Consider the following 25089-nt stretch of genomic DNA (forward strand, 5'->3'; position numbering starts at 1 on the left):
TGCTTGCAGGATCACTTTGCTCGGTCTATAGCATGCTAGCTTCTGCTGTTTAGCATGTATGTAGCCCTGTTTCAGCCTCCCAGTTTGGCACCTCATTTTTATGTACGTCTGGTGCCGTTCCTGGCATGCTCATCTACATTCTTCATTGAGCCAGGGTTGGTCCCCTGGCTTGATGGTAGAGGGTATACCAGGCCATGAGGTTACAGGTTGTGGTGGAATACAATTCTGCTGCTGCTGATGGTGGGCGCGCACGCCCCCCCCCACCAAAAGCACCTCATGGATGTCCAGTTTTGAGCTGCTAGATCTGTTCTGAATCTATCCCATTGAGCAGAGTGGTAGTACCACACAACAGAAGGGGTCCTCAGTGTGAAGACGGGACTGCGTCTCCACTGTGCGGTGGTAACTACTACCAGTGCCATGATGGACTGATGCATTTGCAACAGGTAGACTGGTGAGGATAAGGTTAAGTATGTTTTTCTCCCTCGTGTTGGATCTCACTGCCTGCTACAGGCCCAGTCTGGCAGCGATGTCCTTCTCAGGTCATGGCCAGCTCAGCCAGTAGTGGTGCTATTCAGCCACTCTTGGTAATGGACATTGAAGTCCCCCACCCAGAGTACATTCTGCACCCTTGCCACCCTCAGTGCTTCTTCCAAGCGGTGTCTAACATGGAGAAGTACAGATTTATCAGCTGAGGGAGGGTGGTAGATAATAATCAGCAGGAGGTTTCCTTGCCTCTGCTTGACCAGAAGCTGAGAGACTACATGGGGTCTGGAGTCAATGGTGAGGACTCACACAGCCACTCCCTCCCAACTGTATACCACTGTGCCACCACCTCTGGTGGGTCTGTCCTGCCAGTGGGACAAGACATACCCAGCAATGGTGATGGGAGGAGTCTGGGGCATTGGTTGAAAGGTATGATTTTGTGAGTATGACGCTGTCAGGCTGTTGCTTGACTCGTCTATGGGACAGCTCATGCAATTTTTGCACAAGTACCCAGATGTTAGGGAGGACTTTGCCGGGTTGACTGGGCTGGGTGTGCAGTTTTTATGTCCGAAATCTGTGACTAGGTAAATGCCGGGTAGTCTGTCCAGTTTTATTATTGCTTTGTGTAGCAGTTTGGTACATCCGAGTGGCTTCCTAGGCCAGCGTGCAGTTAAGAGTCAAACACATTGCTATGGCTCTGGAATCACATTTGGGCCAAAGCAGGCAAGGACAGCAGATTTTCTTCCCTAAAAAAAAAGACATCTATGAACCAGAGTTTTTAAACAAACAGTCAGAGTTTTATGGTCACCATTACTGATACTAGCTTTTTATTCTACATTGATTTATTTAACAAATTTAAATTCCCCAGCTGCCATGGTGGGATGTGAACTCATCTCCTGATCATTAGTCCAGGTCTCTGGATTACTAGTCCAGTAACAACCACTATCTATAATGCACAAGTCAGGAGTATGATGGAATACTCTACTTGCCTGGATGAGTGCAGCTTCAACAACTCATGCTGCTCAACATCTAGGACAAAGCAGCCTGCTCGAGTGGCACCCAATCCACCACCTTAAATGTACACTCCCTCCACCAGCAATGCACCGTGGCTGCAGTGTGTACCATCGACAAGATGCACTGCAGCAACTCGCCATGGCTTCTTTGACAGCACCTCCCAAACCCACAACCTCTACCAGCTAGGACAAGGGAAGCAGCTGCATGGGACCATCACCATCTCCAAATCACACACCATCCCGACTTAAAAAAAGCCATTCCTTCATTGTCCCCGTGTCAAAATCCTGGAACTCCCTCCAATAGCACGGTGGAAGTACCTTCACCTCACTTGACTTGCCGTTCAAGAAGCAACTCACCCCAGCTTCGCAAGGGCAATTAAGGATGGGCAATAAATGCTGGCCTTGCCAGCACCGCCCACATCCAATGAATAAAGATTCTCACATGGTCATTAAGAAATAAACTAACTGCTGAGTATGCCCCAGAAACCAAGAAAATTTAAAAATTTGCATTGTTATTTATAACATTTTGGGGGGAACAAATACACATGTAACTATTTGCCCCACAGTCTCAGGTATAATCAACAGTAGAGAAAAGTAGCATCTAATTGAATGATCAGCCTCCACTCCCATTATGCAACTGAGGATAGGATCTTCTTTCCTAGTAAAAAAAGTGATTATGAACCAACAAGCAGAAATAACAAAACACTGGAAGCACTCAGCAGGCCAGGCAGCAACCGAAGAGAAACAATGTTTTAGGTCTGGGACCCTTCATCAGTTCTGATGAGGGTCCCAGCCTGAAACATTAACTCTTTCCTCTGTGATGCTGCCTGGCCTGCTGAGTGTTTCCAATTTCAGATTTTCAGCATCCACAGTATTTTGCTACCAACAAGCAGACATGGGTTTAAATGAAATGTGGTCAGATATCAATGCTTTCAGCTTCCTTTAGCATGGTTACATAACTCAATAATTTACACATAACATTGCTAGCCCATAGGCCCTGGCCAATTTTCTTCACAAAAAAACATAACTGGTCTTTCAGCTCCTTGGCAATCACTGGTATGAAGTGGAAAATTAAATTTAAAATGGAGAAATTAGTATATTTTTGAAAGAATGAGGGGGGGGGGGGGGGGGGGAAGAAAGTGTGTAATAATGGTAAAACTAGGAGCAGACACACATAAAGAGGGAGTACAAGTTGATAAAGCTGGGACCCTAGGTTCTATAAAATCAAAGCAAAGCATTTAATATAATCAAAGCAGAATATGCTAAACCTATATAAATCATAGTTAGCCTAGAATTGTGTCCAGTTTTGGTGCCCTACTTTAGGATCTGTCAAGGTACAAAAAAGAGATTCACCAGAACAGGAATAAGGCATTCTGTTGAGCCTGGAGAAACAGCTTTCACTGGAGCACAGATGGTTAAGAGGATACATGTTCATAATTATAAAAAAAGGTAGAGGAAACTAGTACACAGAGGGCTGTTAGACATGGAAAATCTTACTAGCAATAGTAAGAAGTAGAATCCATTGTTTCTCCCACCACCCAATACTAATCTACTTATTAAAAAAATTTGGCTCAGTGGTAGAACTCGAGTCTGTGTTTGTGCAAGAGTGGAGTACATCTCAGTTGACAGTTCAGTACTATAGGAAGTGCTGTGTTTCAGAGGAGACATCAAACCAAGGTCCCCATCTAGTGGATGTAAAAGATACCATTGCAATATTCAAAAAGGAGTAAAACGAGTTCTCAGTAGTGTCCTGGCAGTCATTTCTCATGCAGTTTGCAGGACCTTACTGTACACAAACTTTCCTACATTTAGTGACTATACTTCAAAAAGACCGTGATGTGTTTTGGGATGTCCAGGTGATTAAAGGTGCTATATAAGTGCTACATAAATCCAAGTTAATTGGTTCTTTTAAAAGAAAAATGGGGAAAGGTACAGTGGATAGCTCCGAGAGTATTGCCTGTGCTACAAAGCTTTATGAAATCCTGTCATCTATTGTCTGCATACACATCTAGTGAATTCCTCCCAAGCTCAGGAACAGCAAAAACAATGAGCCCCTATATCTGCCATTTGAACTATTCCCTCCTGGTCTATATGCCCACCTGACTGAAGCAAGCCACTGAAAACTAAATTCAAATAAATATTAATAAACTCAGGATTTAATTTTAATAGTATCTAGGGAAAAAGAAATGCTTGTTACATTGGTTAATACATCTTTCTACCTTCTCTAGTACACCATCCAAATTGCACAGGCTATATGGAGATGAGAAGACTGCACTACAGATCACTGCTGAAAGGGAGGGATGCAAAACTAAAACCAGCAGCAATAGATCTAGATGCTTTAAAAAAATTGAAGAAAACAGGTGGTCTTTTAAGCTGCATGGGGCAGAATACTGAAAAGAATTGTGCATCATCCAGTAGCTATGAAGATTTAAATAAGTTGCACACTGTAGTTAGCATTGTGCATGTCTCAAAAAAAAAACCTTACACTAAGTTAGCCATAGCAACCAACCCCAAAAGAAAACCAGTCTGATGGTTTAGATTTGTGAACTGCAGCTATTTAACAGTAAATCAATTTCCTATCTTCATCCAAGATATTCTGGCATGTATACAGTCCCACATTTTCAAGTATTAGTTTTGTTGTGCTTGTGGATCAACCATTTCTGAAAAGCACCACAGTAACTCCAGGCTTTGAGCAGGATTATATTGCAAGTGCAGTTCTGAAGTACATGTAAATCAAATTTAGTTTATGTAGATTATACATTATAAAAATACATACTTCCAATGCAGGTGCTCTATTGTTTTCTCCTCCAAATAGCAATCTAAACAAGTTTTGCAACTGTGTTCTAGTCTTATTTCAGAGAATACAAGAGGAAATGTTGCAAGCCCCTATATGCAACTTTTAAAAAAGTCATACATGTCGTTTGTATTGTTTGCAATACACAAGTATAATCTAACTTTTTTTTTTTTGCATAATTTCCCCACTTATTTGACTAGGCCAATTACCACAGCTGTAAGTAAAGCAGCAGAGTTCAAAAGGTCTACAATCTGTGCCTGTTTTTGCATTGCAGCAGCAAATCATTGCCTTTTCAGCAGGTGGCGCTCATGTATTCAACTCTTCAGTGTCCCACTAATGCAGTTTGAAAATGGAGTTTGAGAGAAGAAAAAACATGCCAATAGTTACCAATATTGTTATGGCAGTTCCTCTTGGCCAATTATCCAGTTGCTAAAAATATCCTCTGATGGTTTGAGCGTCTCAGGTTACAAAAATCCTCAACTGGTTTTTGACGCAAGATCAGAAGTTCATCCAATTGGTACTTGCAGGAAAATTCAATTTAAATTTTATTTTAGAGAAAACAAGTCACAATACACTTACATATAAAAGCATATTTAATTTAATGATTACACTACATTGTGTTTGCATAGCCATCAGTTCCAAAGTTATTAGCAAGATTTTATTAACATGGAAATTTGCTAGGATAGAATTCTTTGACTCGTGTACACCAGGAGGTGATTCTGCATTGCTCTTTAAATGATTAGGATGCAAGTCACAAAACAAAAACCAATTCTGATGTGTGGGACTTTACTTGCAGCACAAGTAGGTTTCAAATTACTGGTTGATTTATAGGCCTTCTAACAAAGCCAAGAAATAGAAAGCATCCATGATGCAAACTCTGGGTCATTTACACAATAGAAAAGACTCCCCTAAATTACCAGTGTGGTACTTTTTAAACAAGCAAATTAGGCCAAATGCTGGAAGATTTAACAGATCTTCTGGTCCAATAACAAAGGTTTCATTTTTGCTTCCTGCTAGTAACCTTGTGTTCATGACCTGTGCTGTGGGAATCAACTGTACACTGCTAGCATAGACCTCATGCAGTCTATTATTTGAAGTCAGGGTGGCCTGAAAGTACTGCTTCCCAAACTTCCAAAGCACAGCACTGGTTTCAATATGAACTGATGGCAAGTGGCCATTTTTTTTTTTTTTTAAATATATAAAAGCAATTTTCCTTGTAACCAAATCACATCAGTACACATTCTTGCCTATTTAAATTTGTACCATATTTTAAATATTTGACTGTTTAAAAATTTCCCTTGGTGCCAGACCAGTTTATATAACAAGATTGCCCCACGGATTGTTTAGCAAATCAAGTTGCATCTAGCCTGACAGAATTATCCTATTACATTGAGCATTAGGCATTCAGTTAGTGAGGGAAAACAATGGTTAAAATTCAGGTCAATTTGGATATATGAAAGGCACATTAACTATTGCTGGCAGAATGGAATGCTAAGTATCCTGACTGCACCAATTGGGGCACCTTCCAAATTAGTTTAAGAACTTTTAAACTTACATTTGAGATTCTTCATGAATATTGTCAAGAAAATTCAACATTTATATCAATACATAAAATTTTATTTAAAAAATACTCCAAGATAAGTTTTTTATTTCATTACAGCATCAGTCAGAACTCACTTCAAATAAAATGTTGCAGTTGTGGTGACAACACCAAGATCATTGTTTCCAGAACCCGGAATGGAAGTTCATTTTGGTTACCATTTTATTTCACTAAAATGGAAGAGATTACTGTTCAGGAAGGAAAATGACCGTCATGCAAGGTTCAACCCAGCCAAGTCAGATCTGCAGTATTCATTTACAAGCTGCAAAGAATTGCATCACACCCACTATTCTTAAATAATTGCTCAGATGTCAATCAAGTTGCACCGAAACAGGCTATGCAAATCGCAAATTTCTGCCCTATGTGACATTCACTCATTATTAACCTGCTGCACAGATTCACCTACTGTGCAAAACGCAGTGAGTGGTAAAGTTATTTTCCAGATGTACCTCTTCAATATTGATTATAAATATCAAGATCAACACCTTAAGGCTGAAGATGTGTCCCTTCAACAGGGACACTTCCCATAGCATATGAAAGTACTGAGAATCAGCCTCATGATTCTTTCTACACTGCCAACACTTAAATGATTCTCCGTGTCTTGATAACCAAAAAGATGGGAATGCGAGGTGCAGCAAGAATAGAACACTACAGTTTGAACAGGATTTCTGGATGCCTTACTGTTTTGGCTATACAGCGGAGTATTCTTTTTGCTTGGTTTGTTGCTCTGCAGGGACAATATCACGAGTGTCAAGTCAGGCTCCTAGGTTTCTTTTCAACTTCATCCTTAGCCACTTCATTCATGGAATGTGTGTTAGCCATTTCCCTCAAGTGCACATGCCCATCTGCCATTCTTCTGCTTATGGCCAATTCTGTAATTTATGCCACCTCTCACGTGCACTGCTCTTTCTGGTTAGCATCATCTGCAAATTTGCACTGAGTTTCTGAATGCTAGGCATTAGTTAGAAAGTCCCATTTACAGGAAACTTTGGTTTATCTGGAGGTTAACTGTCCGGAATGCTCGAGCCACTGGCAAAAATCAGGAGCCGTTTCGTTAGGTTTTCCCCCCCCCCCCCTTTTCATTGGTGATTGGTGGGGGGGGGGGGGGGGGGGGGAAAGCAGTCAGGCTCTGCAAGGTCTTGCTGAAGCTGTTGCTAAGCTACAGAGACGCTGCAAGGTACAGCCGACTGTTTTGAAGCTGTTGCTAAGCAACAGGGTTTGTTGCCAGATACGAAGCTCAAAATCTCCGTATGTTTCAACATTAGCGCTGGTTTGTCCGGCAGTTTTGATGGGACGGCAACAGCTCGGTTCCGTATATCACAAAGTTTCCTGTAGTATGGTTTGATTTGAACAATGGGCCATCAGGTGAAGTCATTTTATGCAAAGAATCAGGTGGCAACCAAGGGCTAGAGCAGCTATTATTGTATGTTACTTGAAAATTACTAGAGACTATACATCAATATTGGACATACATTATGCACATCCTGCAGCAAGAGATTTGACAATAAGCCTCTACCAATGCCACACTCGAGCTGGCTTTGACTGTGAAAGCGCAATTTCCTCCTTGTGGGTAGCCTCAGTCCATCACAGCACGATAACTTGGAAAAGGGTGCACTGGAAAATCACTTCGGAGCTATTCACTCGTGTTCCATTACTCCCAAGGTATTCACATATACTACTGGCTCCAATTTCCTCCTTGTGGGTAGCCTCAGTGCTACATAAATGCAAGTTGTTGTTGTGTAGAGGGGAATACTTCTGCCAGATTTCTGGTTCTGAAGTCAATCATTTCATTGCACCAGAGGTCACACTGACTCTCTACCACCACACCCCTACAAAACCATTTTATATTGACTAGAGGTGCATGCCCGAGTCAATTTCAAATCAAAGATGAGGCACGAGTTGTGTCACTCAATTTGAATAAAAACTAAGCACTGGTTTAACCTGATCCAGTATCTGCATAAGGGAGAAGCATGAGCATTTGAACCATGCTCTCTTGTACCAAGCTATATCAGATGGCACATGACAGTACTTCATGTGCAACTAAACTTAATAGATTTGGCCATGGTATCAATGCAAATCAAAATACCTCTGCTAAATGTCAGTAATTTTTCAGCAAAAGTAACTCATTTGTATGCAAAGAATTAACAGCTTTTAATTTAAAAAAAAAAGTTTACAATAACTCAAAACTTAGGAAAATTATGTTTATACAAAATAAAGCGAGTGCCAATTTGTCCCACTTAAAACTAATGACTAACATTTGTGTATTCCATGTAGATTTGTGGTGGGCAGGAAAATTTAAAAAAAAACACACTATGGGCACATAGTTAGGATATCTGATCGGTTGTGTCCCTATGGTAATCGATGAAAATCATTTGATCAGAAACCACTTCAAACCCTTCAGATGTTCAGCACGGTTCACAAATTGCATCCATTTTAAATGGAAATAAATCAATGTAGCTTAATCTCCCCAGCACCCCCCCACCCCGTCACATTCCGAGTACGAGGTTAACACTTTAATGCACATCTGGAACAAGCATCAAACTTCACTTACTAGTATCAGTTTGATCCTTGTAAGAGCAATACTCACCACAAACTAGGCACTCTTCTTAAAGACAGCTACCACTCAACAGGCAGGTACTTGATGTACATCACCAGTGGCATTCCAGTTTATGAAACGTGAAGCATCTGATGTGTACAAGATTGATTTTCAGTAACTAGCATAAATGTAGCCAAGAATAAGGAGTTCAATATCTACACAGAGTACTGGATTACAGCAAGGTACAAGTATACCATTTTGTATGCCAATGTTTTGTGACTTTTGCATCATATTAACGGCTGTATAAGGGAATACTAAGTCACATGATAGACTGCCATTTTGAATTTACCACTTGGTCCTCACATTTGCTGCAATAAATTTTAATCAGCATTGAACCAATTTTTGAACAGTTTAAAAAGAGCAAATAGAGCAGTTATAATAATATTTCACAGACATTCCAATAGCAAGAGGAGATCTTCATTTTTCTATGCATGCAGAGATAGAACTCAGCTTTGTTTGAATACAGGGTAATGAGTCAACAGTATAACTTGGTGCTGCCCAGAGTTTTATATTAAAAAATGGAGTATGAATATGTAATGAAGTCAATCATTATTTTTTTTTAAATTTCTGCTTACTAATCAAAATCCTACCACACAAGCATAATAGATGTTAGTCTTTGAAATGTAATTTAAGGTCAAATAACCAGCTGCATGTTCATTTTAATTGGGCATGTGATGCTGTGGACTACTCGTCTATTTACTGAAGTTAGTCACAACATATTCATCTAGAAATGAACCAATTCTATGGCCATTCTAAACTGCTTTAAAATTGTACCTGTGGTGAAGGCAGAGTCCAGAATATAGAAACATAGAAGATAGGAGTAGGCCATTCGCCCCCTCAAGCCTGCTCTGCCATTTAATGAGATCATGGCTAATCATCCAAATTCAGTACCCGGTCCCTGCTTTCTCCCCATATCCCTTGAGCCTTAAGAAATTTATCTAACTCCTTCTTGAATATATTTAATTTAATGAATTGGCTTCAACTGCCTTGTGGTAGAAAACTCCACAGGTTCACCACTCTGGGTGAAGAAATTCCTCCTTATCAGTCCTAAATGGCTTACCTTTATCTTTAGACTGTGACCCCTGGTTCTCGATTCTGCCATCGGGAACATCCTTCCTGCATCTAGTCTGTCTAGTCCTGTTAGAATTTTATGTTTCAATGAGATCCCCTCTCATTCTTCCAAACTCGAGTGTATAAGCCCAATCGACCCAATCTCTCCTTATAGGTCATTCCTGCCATCCCAGGTATTGGTCTGGTGAATCTTCGCTGCACTCCCTCCATGGCAAGAACATCCTTCCTCAGATAAGGTGACCAAAACTGCACACAATACTCAAGGTGTGGTCTCACCAAGGCCCTGTACAACTGCAGCAAGACATCCTTGCTCCTGTACTCAAACCCTCTCGCTATGAAGGCCAACATACCATTTGCCTTCTTAACCACCTGCTGCACGCTTACTTTCAGCAACTGGTGCACAAGGACACCCAGGTCTCGTTGCACTTCCCCTTCTCCCAATCTATTGCCATTCAGATAATAATCTGCCTTCCTGTTTTTGCTACCAAAGTGGATAACCTCGCATTTATCCACATTATACTGCATCTGCCCAAATCATCCTGGAGTTTCTCAGCATCCTCCTCACAGCACACACGCCCACCCAGCTTTGTGTTGTCTGCAAACTTGGAGATATTACATCTAGTTCCCTTGTCTAGATCATTAATATATATTTTGTGAATAGCTGGGGTCCAAGGACCGATCCCTGCGGTACCCCACTAGTCACTGCCTGCCACTTGGAAAAAGACCCGTTTATTCCAACTCTTTGCTTCCTGTCTGCCAACCAGTTCTCTATCCAAGTCAGTACCTTGCTCCCAATCCCATGTGCTTTAACTTTGCACGCTAATCTCTTATGCGGGACCTTATCGAAAGCCTTCTGAAAGTCCAAATACACCACATTCACTGGTTCTCCCTTATCTATTCTACCAGTTACATCCTCAAAATTCCAGTAGATTAGTCAAGCACGATTTACCTTTTGTAAACCCATGTTGACTTCGTCCGATCCTGTCACTGTTTTCCAAGTGCTCTGCTATTACATTTTATAATGGACTCTAGCATTCTCCACCCCCACCGATGTCAGGCTTACCGGTCTATTATTCCCCATTTTCTCTCTACCACCTTTTTTAAATAGTGGGGTTACATTAGCCACCCTACAATCCATGGGAACTGTTCGAGTCTATAGAATTTTGGAAGATGACCAGCAATGCATCTACTATTTCGAGGGCCACTTCCTTAAGTACCCTAGGATGTAGATTATCAGGCCCTGGGGATTTATCAGCCTTCAATCCTGTCAATTTCCCCAACACCATTTCCCTACAAATACTGATTTCATTCAGTTCCTCCCCCTCATTAGACCCTGTGTTCCCTGACATCTCTGGGAAGTTATTTGTGTTCTCCTTTGTGAAGACAGAACCAAAGTATGTATTCAATTGGTCTGCCATTTCTTTGTTCCCCATTATAAATTCCCCTGATTCTGACTGCAAGGGACCTACACTTGACTTCACCAATCTTTTTCTCTTCACATATCTATAGAAGCTTTAAGTCAGTTTTTATGTTCCCTGCAAGCTTACTCTCATACTCTATTTCCCCCCCCCTCTTAATTAATCCCCTTGTCCTCTTTTGCCAAATCCTAAACTGCTCCAAATCTTCAGGTTTTTTCTGGCCAATTTATATGTCCTCTCTTTGGATCTTATGCTATCCCTAATTTCCCTCGTTAGCTACGGTTGAGTCACCTTTTTTGTTTTATTTTTATGCCAAACAGGGATGAACAAATTCTGTAGTTCATCCATGCAATCTTTAAACATTTGCCATTGCCTAGCCACCATCAACTCTAAGTAATGTTCCCCAATCCATCCTAGCCAACTTGCACCTCATACCATCGCAGCTTCCTTTATTTAAATTCAGGACCCTAGTGAGTCAAAAACTTCACTCTCCATCTTAAATGAAGAATTCTATCATATTATGATTCTCCACCCCCAAGGGGCCTCGCACAACAAGATTGCTAATTAATCTTCATTACATAATACCCAGTCTAAGATGGCCTGATCTCTAGTTGGTTCCTCGACATATTGGTCCAGGAAACCATCCTGTATACACGCCAGGAATGCCTCCTCCACAGTATTGTTGCTAATTTGGTTAGCCCAATCTATATGTAGATTAAAGTCACCCATGATGACTGCTGTGCCCTTATTGCACACATCTCTACTTTCCCATTTAATGCCATCCCCAACCTCATCATTACTGTTTGGGGATCTGTATACAACTCCCACTAACGTTTTGGTATTTCTCAGCTCTACCCATACAGATTCCACATAATCAGAGCTAATATCCTTCCTTACTATTGTGTTAATCTCCTCTTTAACCAGCAGTGATACCCCACCTCCTTTACCAGTCTTTCCTGAATCTTGAATTCCCAGCCTTGGTCACCCTGGAGCCATGTCCCCGTAATCCCAATTATATTTTTACAAGTTTAAAATTAAAACTCGCAGCTCTTTTCTGAAAGAAATGTTTGTAGATGTGTGCCACACAGGGCAAGGGAGGAGAAATGCTTTAACATATGCATTTCTGATGCAGCTTTTTAAACCAGGGAGGGAATTAAATGCATAAATGAAGTGCACCATGAATTGTCTCTGGACTTGAATTGTTGGCTAAAGGCAAACCTTGCAGACTCCAAAAAAGGAGCTCCACAAGAATTGTTCTCTGGACAAACGATGTGAAATGCAAGACCAGTATCTGAAAAGTAAACAAAAAACTCACCAAGTCAGAAGGGTGCAAGTCATGCTTTTCAGCCTACAAAATTCCATGTTTTGCGGGGGGGGGGAAAAAGAAAAGAGGCGGCAAAAAAGAGAAACTGGAATATCAAAAACTTGACAGAACAGGTTGTTCCGCGTTCCCTCATTGCATTCATTTGTTTTCCACATCAATACAAAGCTATGAAAGATTTTTTAAAAAGCGCTCACATATCTTCATGATTCAGGAGATTCTGAAAAGGACTAAGATTTGAGACAAAGTTTAAATTTATGCAAATAAGCATTATGAATTACTTTGCTTGTGTAATCTGTAAATTTTAGTGTTAGCCAAAACAGTCCAGCAATGCGGGGTTTGACAAATAAACATTGCACCGCAGGCATCCAGTGCAAAATCGCAAAGGTAAAATTACATCAATCTAGTGAATAATATTCCCTCAAACATTATATACTATGAGGGATATCCTGTTCAATGTAGTTCAACATAACCTGCACTGGCAGTTCCTCGCTGCAAGAGAACCCAAGGTTTAGCAAGTTCAATCTAAAAAAGTTAGATACATTTAATAACCCCAGAGGATGGTGTTCAACATGATAGGACACAAGTATAAATGACATGAAGCTGAACTAGAAGTTATTTTGGGGATAGTCTACTAGCAAAAACAACATGGTTGCAATATTGCGAAGCACACCTCGACTTCCAATATCTTAACTTCGAGTGCAGAGGTGATAAAGCTCTACAAATCACAAGATAATTATGGAGGCCAGTCAGCCCATTTGATTCATCCATCAATCCAGAGACCCTGACATCTTCCCCTAGTAGCATCCAATTGTTTCCTAAATGGTACCAGGGTTTTTGTCTTCATTATTCTATCTGGAAGTTTATTCCATACTTGATCAATATGAAGAACTTACTGACTTATAGCGGTCCTAAAAATTACCCAGTTTGAGTAATAGCCCAGGTTAACTTTTCATCTTTAAATACTAAGATCACCTCAACACCTCCTTTCCAGGCTGTAAACATAGAAGATAGGAGCAGGAGTTGGCCATTCGGCCCCTCGAGCCTGCTCCGCCATTTAATGAGATCATAGCTGATCATCCAAATTCAGTGCCCTGTCCCTGCTTTCTCCCCATATCCCTTTAGCCTTAAGAAATATATCTAACTCCTTGAATATATTTAATGATTTAGCCACAACTGCCTTCTGTGGTAGAAAATTCCACAGGTTCACCACTCTGGGTGAAGAAGTTCCTCCTCATCCCTGTCCCAAATGGCTTACCCCTTATCTTTAGACTGTGACCCCTGGTTCTGGACTCCCCCGCCATCAGGAACATCCTTCCTGCATCTAGTCTGTCTAGTCCTGTCAGAATTTTATAAGTTTCAATGAGATCCCCCCCTCATTCTTCTAAACTCCAGCAAGTACAAGCCCAATCGACCCAATCTCTCATACGTTATTCCTGCCATCCCAGGTATCAGTCTGGTGAATCTTCACTGCACTCCCTCCATGGCAAGAACATCCTTCCTCAGATAAGGCGACAAAAGCTGCACACAATACTCAAGGTGTGGTCTCACCAAGGCCCTGTACAACTGTAGCAAGGCATCCTTGCTCCTGTACTCGAATCCTTTCGCAGCCTTAACCACCTGCTGCGCCTGCATAGGGTCTAATGAGGGAGGAACTGAATGAAATCAGTATTTGTAGGGAAATGGAGTTAGGGAAATTGATGGGATTGAAGGCCGATAAAGCCCAAGTTTAACCAGTCTTGCCTCATTAACTGGAGATCAGCCTGGTGGCTCCTGTGTACTGCTTCCGGTGTTTCCCTCCGTTCTCAGTAACCAAAACTGGGTATAGTATTCTAGGGTCATCTGGCTAGAGCATCACAGTTTGGCAATTACCTCCTCTGACTAGTATCCGGTTTTGGTTATGCAAGTCAATATCCTATTGGGTTTTGTTGACTGCTGCTCTGCATTGGTGTCACATGTTTAGTGGAGTCTACCAAGTCGGTCGATCTTTTGCAGCTTAATCCATAGCTATTTCAATAAACTCGCTGCAGGAGTTCCCCAGGGCAGCATCCTAGGTCCAACTATCTTCAATGACCTTCCTCCATCAGGTGGTGGTCAGAAGTGGGACTGTTCTGATGATTGTAGTGTTCAGCAGTCCATGCAGCAAGACCTGGACAACATGGTGCCACACAAGTGTTAGGCAATAACCATCTCCAACAAGAACATAACCTCCTCTCCTTGGTATTCAATAGTATTACCATTGCCAATTTTGGGGTGGGGGGGGGGGGTGCTGTCCACCATTGACCAGAAACTGAACTAGACCAGCCATATAAATGCCACATCTACTAGATTAGATCATAGACTGGGTATTCTGCGGCGAGTGGCTCACCTACCGACTTTCCAAAGCCTCTGCAGCACAAGTCAGGAGTGCAATAGAATACTCGCCACTTGCCTGGATGAATGCAGTTCCAACAACATGCAAGCTCAATACTATCCAGGACAAAGCAGTCCGCTTAATCAGCATCCCCGCCGCTGGCTGAAACATCCACCATTGTTGTACCACGGCTGCAGTATGTACTATCTACAGGATGCACTGCAGCAACTTGCCAAAAGTTTCCTTAGCAGCAACCAAAACTGGGCATAGTATTCTAGGGTTATCTGGCTAGAGCATCACACCACCTAAAAAGGAAGAGGGTAGCAGGTGCATGGAACACATCACACACCATCCGGAATTAGGACATCGCCATTCCTCCATTGTTGCTGGGGTGAAATCCTGGAACTTCCTACCATAAAAGTATGGAGAGCACACCTTCATCACAGACTGTAGCAGTTCAAAAAGACCCACTACAAGGGCAACTAGGAATGTGCAAGAAATGCCAGCTTTACTAGCAACACCCTACAAAGCGTATCTATTTATTTCTTCTGGTGTAGCACTTCACATTTGCCTACATTAAAATTTATCTGCCATCATTTTGCCCAATTGCCTATTTTGCCAAATCATTCTGTAGTTTGAGCTGCCACTTCAGATTCCACTGTCCCTCCTAGTTTGGCATCATCTGCAACTTTGGCCACGGAGTTTCCAAATCCAGGTCATATTTGTAAATCAGAAACAGTAATGATCACAAGCACTGAGCCCTTAGGCAACCCACTCAGTATTTCTCTCCACTTGACATAACTCATTGTTTCCTACCAGTCAACTAGTTTCTCAACCATTCCTAGAATTTATCCCAGATCCTCACAGCTTGGAGTTTAATAGATTTTTGTGGGGGACTTTGTAAAACAAAAAAAATCTCCTGCAAGTAACAAAAAACCAAGTCACTTTTCCATTAGTTCGCCTAGCAGACCCAATTGTAGAAATTAAAACAATTTTGTATCAAAACAAAAAAATATGTCACCTACTCCAAATAGTTAGACAATGAATATGAATGCAAAACTGCTTGACAAAAAAAATCACAAGCAAGTGATTCTTAGCTGACTAGATCCATAAACCAATTTCCTAGTTTGCATAGAAGTTACAACATGGAAACTGGCCATTTGGCATTCAACCATCCAAAGTTTTTGGAAAATTTACATTGCACGTTAGATACGGGACAGATGGTCGAAGTATAGGTGGGCTTAGATTGCAACCACAAAATTCAAAGCTAAAAGTTTCACAGTTTAGATGTTAGTAATCAAAATACAAGAGTTACTAATTATTTTTACATCTGGGGTAGAGAATTCCAAAGATTCACAACTCTGAAGTAAGAAATTTCTCCTCATCAGTCCTAAATGGCCAATCTAGGTAAGGAAACCAAAACTGTACACAGTGCTCCAGGTGTGGCCTCACCAAGTCCCTATAGAAATGTAGCAAGATTTCTTTACTTAGACTTTATTACAAAAAGATTGCCGAGTATAACCTACCATTTGCTTTCCAAATTGCTTGTTGTACCTGCATGTTAACTTTGTGATTAGTGTTCAAAGACACCCAGGTCCCTCTGAATACCACCACATCCCAATCTCTCACTATTTAAAAATATTCTGCTTTTCTATTTTTCCTACCAAACTTCACATTTCCCTACATTATATTCCATCTGCCATGTTCTTGCCCACTCACTAACTTGTCTATATCCTTTTGCAAGCTCGTCGAGTCCTTCTAACAGCTTACTTTCCCACCTAGCTTTGTACTGTCAGTAAACTTGGATAAAGGGACTGAGTGTAATGTATCCAAGTCATTGATATAGATTGTAAATAGCTGAAATTTCCAAGCATGGATCCTTGCAGTACCCCACTAGTTACAACCTGCCAGCCCAAAAATTGCCAGTTTATTCCTACTCTTGTTTTCTGTGTTAACCAATCCTCAATCCATGCCAACATATAACCCCCAAATCCCATGAGCTCTAATTTGGTATAATAACCTCGTGTGGCACCTTATCGAATGCTTTCTGAAAGTCCAAATACACTACATCCACTAATTCCCCATCATCTATCCTGCTAGTTACAAGCTCAAAAATCTCAGATTTGACAAACACAATTTCCCTTTCATAAATCTGCCCAATTATGATTTTCTAAGTGCCCTGTTACCACCTCCTTAATAACATTCCATTTTTCCTACCAGAGGTCAGGCTAACTGGTCTATAGTTCCCAGTTTTCTCTCCCTCCTTTCTTGAATAGCAGGGTTACATTTGCTGCCTTCCAATCCACAGGGACCGTTCAGAATCTAGGGAATCCTGAAAGATCAAAACCAATGCATCCATTAACTCTGTAGCCACCTCTTAAAACCCTAGTATGTAGGTCTCAGGTCCTGGGGATTTATCAGCTTTTAGTTCCATTAATTTCTCCAAAAGGCAAAACATGTCAGACCAACTTGATCAAGTTATTTGATGAAGTAACAGAGGGATGATGAGAATAAATCACAGAATGGTTACAGCATGGAAGGCCATTTGGCCCGTTAAGCCCATGCCGGTTCAGCTTGTCCCATTCCCCTGCCCTTTCCCCCCTGCAGATACTTACCAAACTCTTGAATGGAGTCTGCCTCCACCACCCTTTCAGGCACTGCATCCCAGATCTTAACCACTCAAGTGTAAAAAAGTTCTCTTACGTCACCTTTGGTTCTTTTACCAATCCCCCTTAAATCTCTGCGTCCTCTGGTTCGCGACCCTTCTGCCAATGGGAACAGTTTCTCTATCTACTCTGCCCAGGCCACTCAATCTTCTCTGCTCCAAGGAGAACCCCAGCTTCTCCAGTCTATCCATGTAATTGAAGTCTCTCATTCCTATAAAATCTTTTCTGCAGCTGCGCTAAGGCCTTCACATCCTTCCTTAAAAAAGTGCCCAGAATTGGATACAGTACTCTAGTTGAAGCCGAACCAGTGTTTTACAAAATCATAATTTCCACACTTTTGTACTCTATACTTCTATTATGAAGCCCAGGATCCCATAAGCCTTTTTAACTGCTTTCTCAACCTGCCCTGCCACCTTCAACGACTTGTGCACACATACCCCATGGTCTCTGATCGCGCACCCCATGGTCTCTGATCGTGCACCCCCTGTACCATTTAGTTTATACATCCTCTCCTCATTCTTTCTACCAAAATGCATCACTTCACACTTTTCTGTGGTAAATTTCATCTGCCATGTGTCTGCCCATTTCACCAGCCTGTCTATGTCTTCCTGAAGTCCATCACTCTCCTCCTCACTGTTCACTATACACTGACAAATTTGCTCAAATTCTTTGAGGATGTAACAAACAGGGTGGATAAAGGGGAACCAGTGGATGTGGTGTATTTGGACTTCCAAAAAGGCATTTGACAAGGTGCCACACAAAAGATTACTGCACAAGATTTTTTTTTAAATCACAGGATTGGGGGTAATATACTGGCACGGGTGGAAGATTGGCTATCTAACAGAGAGTTGGGATAAGTGGTTCATTCGCAGGCTGCCAATCAGTGACTAGTGTTCCGCAGGGGTCAGTGCTGGGACCCCAACTTTTTACAATCTATTTTAATGATTTGGAGGAGGGGACCAAGTGCAACGTATCCAAGTTTGCCGACGATACAAAGATGGGAGGGAAAGCAGTGAGTGAGGAGGACATAAAAAACCTGCAAAAAGGACAGACAGGCTAAGTGAGTGGGCAGAAATTTGGCAGATGGAATATGATGTTGGAAAGTGTGAGGTTATACACTTTGGCAGAAAAAAAATCAAAGAGCAATTATTATCTAAATGGAGAGAAACTGCAAAGTACTACAGTACAAAGGGATCTGGGGGTCCTGATGCATGAAACACAGAAGATTAGTATGCAGGTACAGCAGGTGATCAGGAAGGCCAATGGAATCTTGGCTTTTATTGCAAGGGGGATGGAGTATAAAAGCAGGGAAGTCTTGCTTCAGTTATACAGGGTATTGGTGAGGCCACACCTGGAATACTGCGTGCAGTTTTGGTTTTCCATATTTAAGAAAGATATACTTGCTCTCGAGGCAGTTCAGAGAAGGTTCACTCGGTTGATTCCGGAGATGAAGGGGTTGACTTTGAGGAAAGGTTGAGCCTCTACTCATTGGAATTCAGAAGAATGAGAGGCGATCTTATCGAAACATATAAGATTGTGAGGGGGCTTGATCGGGTGGATGCGGGGAGGAGGTTTCCACTGATGGGTGAGACTAGAACTAGGGGGCATAATCTTAGAATAAGGGGCTGCCCTTTCAAAACTGAGATGAGGAGAAACTTCTTCACTCAGGGTGGTGAATCTATGGAATTTGCTACCTCAGCTGTGGAAGTTGCGACATTAAATTTAAAAACAGAGATATAGACAGTTTCCTAGCTGATAAGGGAATTAGGGGTTACGGGGAGTGGGCAGGGAAGTGGACGCGAGTCTAGGTTCAGATCAGCCATGATCCTATTGAATGGCGGAGCAAGCCTGAGGGGCCGTACAGCCTACTCCTGATGTTCCAAGTTTTCTCTCATCTGCAAATTTTGAAATTGTGCCTTGTACACCCACACGCAAGTCATTAATATATCAAGAAAAGCAGTGGTCCTAGTACCGACCCCTGGGGAACACCACTGTATACCTTCCTCCAGTCCGAAAACAACAGTTCACCACAATTCTGTTTCCTGTCACTTAGCCAATTCCGTATCCATGCTGCCACTGTCCCTTTTATTCCATGGGATTCAACTTTGCTGGCAAGCCTATTGTGGCACTTTATCAAACACCTTTTGGAAATCCATGTACACTACATCAATGACATTACCCTCTGTTAGCTCATCAAAAAACCTCAATCAAGTTGGTTAAACAATTTACTTTTAACAAATTTATGCTGGCTTTCCTTAATTAATTAATCCACACTTATCCGAGTGACTGTAAAGCTTCCCCACTACTGAGGTTAAACTGACTGGCCTGTAGTTGCTGGGTTAATCTTTTACACTTTTTTTGAACAACGGTGTAACATTTGCAATTCTCCAGTCCTCTGGCACCACCCCCATATCTATGGACGATTAGATTACTATGGCCAGTACCTCCACGATTTCCACCCTCAATTCCCTCAGCATCCTAGGATACATCCCATCCGCTCCTGGTGATCTACTTTTAGTACCTCTTTATCCCATCAAGTGTCTCCACTACCTCCTCCTTCACTGTCTATGGCAGCATGCTCTTCCTTGATGAGCACAGATGCAAAGTAATAGTTCTTCAAACCAAATTTATAGTTTACCCCGGTGGGATTTGAATTCACTACTTGTGGAACGCTAACTCATGACCAAAAGCACTTTGTCACACTCCCCACATCAATCATAAATTGAAGTCTCCTGTCTGAAAGGTTGGTGGTTCAGGCCCATTCAGTTAACAGCTGAACCCGTTGACCGATTGCGCCAGAGATGGTTAAATCTTGGGTAGCACTTTATAACCACGCTCCTACAAGGCATAACTATTAATGCACTCACATTATTAAGGGGGGGGGGGGGTCACTACTTGGAAAAAAAAAACAAAGGTCATGCAAAAAACATTTTAGCAAGCCAATATGAAATGGACACAATAGATTAAGAAAATACTGCAGATGAAGATGTTCAACGTTGCTTCCGATGTCTACATAAAGCATTTTACGTAACGCTAGGATTTAAGCTCCTTCAAAAATATATTTACAACTTCAAAAACAAATTACATTTCCTGTCAATAAACTTTACCCAGCACCAAGTGTCATGGAAACTGCTGCTAAGACGTCAGCCGCCCCCACTTCATTATGCAGCAAAGGAATTTATCCTGGTCACGTGACCTGTAACTCGAGAACAGCCAACCTGCGACAAACAGGACAACTGAGCCGCCGCCATCTTGTTTTGACGCATCTTTAAAAGACGAGTTTTAAAAAAAACATTTCATCAGCGTTTCTCTTGAGTGGTACGGTTAGCCTAAAATAATGAGTGCGATAGACTAGTTTTCCCCGAGAGCTCCAAATCAAATTCATCAGGCAGGAGTTCCTCACATCGCGTCGCACAATTCTGTCCATATAATGGCGTCCACATTAACAACTTCCTAAACCGAATTGATTTCGTGTGCTAGGCTCCACCTGCATGCAGCAAGATAACGTCATTAATAGCCAATCTGCGAGGGCAAGGGACTACATCGCGACCAATGGTTAGCTGAGAAGGACGTCACTCACACAAACACATCAAACATGAAGACGCTGTCCGTCTTTTTCGATTGAAACATGCGCCATTTTATAAAATCTTATCTACAATAACACGCTTCGTATTACCTCAAAAATAAATTTAAAAACACTTTTGAAACACCCGCGCATTACATTATAACTAACACGCTGTTTTTTTTCACCTCTAACCACAAAGAAGCACCACTTTACGTTAACCATAGTTGATATTTTCTTCAACCAGCTCACACCGCAGCCAAAAACGAACTGCCAATGCTAGCTAAGTCCTTCACGGGTTTTTTTATACGCATGCGTGCTAAGCTCTCCGCCCTTGTCCACTACCCCGTAAGCCCCGTAGGACGACGTTCCGTAGCCGCCATTTTCCAAAGAAGGGGAGTAAATCGTACACAGAGATAGCAACAGATCCCACAGAGACTGTTCAAAAAAACTAAAGAAACCTTCTCACCGTGGGATAAAATATTCTGCAACGGTTAACAGTTTATTGTGTTTTTTTACTGAAGAAAGGCTATCGAGGTTAAAATTACAACGTTAATACTGCGGCGGGATCAAAATATATAGGGACTATTTGTGTATTTACGTTGTGGTGGAGATTATATTGCATTGTTTTGGTTTGGCAAAACGAGTTTAACGGAGTCTTTTTGTCGGTTCGGTGGACTCTTCAGGTAAGATGATGTTACATGACATCTGTCAAAAGCATTTTATGAGGAAATGTCTAATTTAAAAATAATATGCGTTGATTCCCTCCCCCCTCCTCCCCTCTGTTTCGACCGAGGTGGTAGGTTTGGTTACTGACTGACAACGCGAAATATGGCGGGTTTAGTGAACCGTTTTTTTTAATTTAGAGGATTACAGCCCATAACAACACTTTCGCTTCTTGAATATCTATTTATGATTAATACCAGTATATATGGATGTTTTAAAAATACATTTTGTGTCAAATTTTGAATCCCAATATTCTTCAACTTTGGACTCACTTGGACTTTCATAAATAAACATTTCCGTTTTACTCCATTTTAGTTCTCAAAGTGAAAAGAAACGTGCCTGCCATATAGTCTCTGTTTAGCACATACTGTCATCTCTCTGATTATGATAGAGTACCTAGCAACGGGTAATGTTTAGATATAGAATGCGACGTTAATGCCAAAGTATTTCATACATTTTAGTCCTTTTTCTGAAGGATTCTTCTGTAAATATGTCTACATTTTAGTTATAGTTAACTTTTTAAATGTAATTCTACTTTTGTAGATACGAATTCCGTAAAATAATTACATTTAATAGTTCTGTACCACAGGTAACGGATAACGTACTTCGAATTCAAGAGGGGAAGGTGGACCACTGCAAACGTGGAACCAAAACATCTTGGGGGAGGGTGGACTTGTTTATCTTTGGGATTTAATTGGATTGGGATTGGAGAAGAAACTTTCCATTGTACAACTGATTTTAATTCATATCTAAGTTTCTATGTAGATATTTTTAGTTCTAAATAGGCTCCTGTGTGAGATCCCAAAATATCACTCGTCCTTTTTGGAAGTGGGCAAGGGGAGCTTTTTTATATATTAATATTAAGGAAGTATGATAGTAAAATAAAGAATATTTTACTTTCCAACTTTCTGTATGATTTATTGAGAATTATATTCATGACAAGTGACGGGGCTGGTCATTAAAGAAAAATCGATTCGGTTGTCGTTTCATTCATACTCGAAACAGTTTATGTTTAATAAATAAGTAACATTTGTAAATCGTCTCGAAAAGTGCATTAAGAAATTGGCTGTTACAAACGTATATACCTTTAAAGTGTCTGAAGCTACTCTTTTGTCCTTTGCGCTGTCAGGAAAAATGGCGGACATTTGGTATTATAGTAAATCTAATCGACTTGGGTTCTCCACACCCCATGCGGCGCTCGTTTTGTCTACCTCAAGTTATTGCAGTATTGGAAGCGGATTGCAAAAAAATCTTTTAGGTTTATCATGCATTGTTCTAGATTGGCATTTATTTCTAGGATATGCATAAATCTTTTAAAGAAAATTATTAAGGTTTCGAGAAATATATTCCACAGTGCCATTCGGAAGCTGAATTCTACATTTTCTGGTACGAATTTTAGGTCTATCATACATTCTAATTAATCTTGCGTATTGTATTAAAGGTGAATGTTCACTGGTTACTTTAATGTAGAAAGTAAGGTGGCCTAATGTTTACAGGTGCTTAAGTGACACAATACATTGAACATAATAATAATTAGCACAGATGAAAATGCAATACCCAGTTCTATTGTAATATAATGTTTGACGATTTATTAACTCTTGTAACTTGAAATAGTGTATGTCTGGTTATGTTGATTTCCTGCCATGCATAAATAAGTTTTAACGGCCCAAAAACATGATTCGTCAGTGGTCGCACAGGGTTAATCATGAAAACACTGAGACATCTATACTGCTGTTTGCACCAAAATATAAGTATATTTTTGGTGAATTAGGATTTTGCAATTTTATATATAAAATTTTGCTTTTAATAGAATGTACATGGAAGTATATATCTAACAACAGGCCAAAATGTGACAGCTGTGAAGATTACACAGGGTCACAACAATCAAAAGATTATGGCCTAATAACCTTACATTAGTGTAGTTGGACTCAACGTAGAGACTATTTTGTACTTTCAGTTTTGGAGATGGAAATGTTATTACTTCTGGGTTGGAGTACTGTAAACTAATACCTCTTCCTATTAAACTGTAGCTGCCCCAAGTAAAACTAAAATTGTGATACTAGTACTCGATTTGGTACAGTGCATTATTTTATGGGTCATAGGCCAGTAGACATATAAAATAGTAAACCCATTTCTTGTATTTTTCGAGACGGAACAAACATAATTAAATTACACACTAGCAGGAAATGCTGTAAATATTAACATATATCACCTATATCGTGACAGGAAGTGTTAAATACTGGCTAAGAATTGCAACGCAACTTTTTACATATGTGACTTTTTGGCTGATTAAAATTGTTGCTACTGTAGTTCTGTCAGATTCTTGTGGTGTCAAAATTACCAGACTAGTGCAGCTGTGCACAATTTCTCAACTGGTTTAATTGGAGTTCCTTAAATCCTACTTCCAATAGTGAATTTTCGTTTATTGTCCTTTTTATTGTAATCTGTTTATTATTATTTTAATAAGACCCATATGATACAAATGTGCATTGTCATCTTGTTGTATCTGTTTAGTGCAAGAGATTGTACTGTGACTGTCTAAAGATCTGACTATAGAGGAGTGGGGGCATCACAGCCATTTCCTGTCCGGTATCTAGACACGGTATTTCCCACAGTGGCCACTGGACAGCAATCAGGGTGAGAATTCTGGCTGATTTTTCTCCTTGCTGATCTAAGGTGCTGCTGTCAACTGTAGCATCCCAACTGCTGTTCTGTTTGGGAGCTAATAAGTGATTGACCGTGGACCATCCTGGTGTGTGTGGCTCAGTACCACACCAGAGGTTGCTGTTACTCATGTGGCCAGCAGGGGAGCCCACTTTGATGGTTTTTAAAGTTAATATATTGGTACATAATTTGCTGGAATGGGGCATCTCGCAGCATGTGCTGTGAGTTGGATTGTTTCCCTCATCCTTCAATTTTTAAAAGTGCGAATTGATTGCGAGGTCAATGGGCATCTGGGAACTTGGTGAACAATGGGGCCAATAATCTATCTCAACCAATTAAATTTAAGGATAGAGAAAGAAACAGCGATCGACGGAGAAGGACATAAGGTGAATTAGTGTCAAATTAGATACAGAAAGATAAATAGAGGGAAAGAAAGATTGGATTAGAGAAAGGTTGAGTGACATTGCAGAAACATAAATCTGGTCATTAAAAGGGTCCTTACGTCATGAAATAGCAGCCCTAACTTTCTGCAGCAAGTTTAATTCGTATTTACGCACAAATCCAACAATTTTATGAAATTCATTGGGAGATGGATGGTGAGCTCCCATTTTTGCGAGGCTAATGGTGGAGCAGCGCAAACACACGCCGTATCTCTTCCTCGCCATAAATTGCTGTTTTTTAATGCACTAATAATGGTGAGCAACGTGAACTTGCCATTATTTATCCAGCAAATTCAGGGCTATTGACTACCTTGTACTTGTAATGGAATAAAAAGTAACAATAACATTTGTATTTGTTTGAGTCTCTCCAAACCTGTTTTTA

The 25089-nt window shown here is 40.8% G+C and overlaps 1 protein-coding gene and 1 long non-coding RNA gene across 14 annotated transcripts in view; one reads left to right on the plus strand and one right to left on the minus strand.

Moving 5' to 3' along the window:
• LOC147105756 (uncharacterized) overlaps positions 1 to 21187 on the minus strand; it is a 49851-nt gene extending 28664 nt beyond the window's left edge. Inside the window, exons 1-5 of one of the 7 annotated variants that reach the window (XR_015081576.1) lie at positions 21066 to 21187; positions 12291 to 12526; positions 8478 to 8575; positions 5968 to 6060; positions 4678 to 4810 (exon numbers count right to left, since the gene is read on the minus strand). This is a non-coding gene — a long non-coding RNA (uncharacterized LOC147105756). Of the gene's footprint in view, positions 1 to 4677; positions 4811 to 5967; positions 6079 to 8477; positions 8576 to 12290; positions 12527 to 16866; positions 16982 to 21065 lie in introns of all 7 variants that reach the window. The other 6 variants (XR_015081577.1, XR_015081574.1, XR_015081575.1 and 3 more) reach the window with 6 other exon arrangements.
• A 54-nt stretch (positions 21188 to 21241) lies between these two features.
• The window catches only part of kmt2e (lysine (K)-specific methyltransferase 2E), a 226048-nt gene continuing 222200 nt past the window's right edge, over positions 21242 to 25089 (plus strand). For 6 of the 7 annotated variants that reach the window (XM_086010458.1, XM_086010464.1, XM_086010460.1 and 3 more), the window contains exon 1: positions 21247 to 21563. The gene's annotated coding sequence lies outside the window, so the exon portion shown is untranslated. Of the gene's footprint in view, positions 21564 to 25089 lie in introns of all 7 variants that reach the window. The other variant, XM_086010465.1, reaches the window with a different exon arrangement.

This window comes from Somniosus microcephalus, chromosome 17 (assembly GCF_052327205.1).
Source record: "Somniosus microcephalus isolate GS21.2 chromosome 17, FLI_Smic_1.0, whole genome shotgun sequence".
Lineage (NCBI taxonomy): Eukaryota > Metazoa > Chordata > Chondrichthyes > Squaliformes > Somniosidae > Somniosus > Somniosus microcephalus.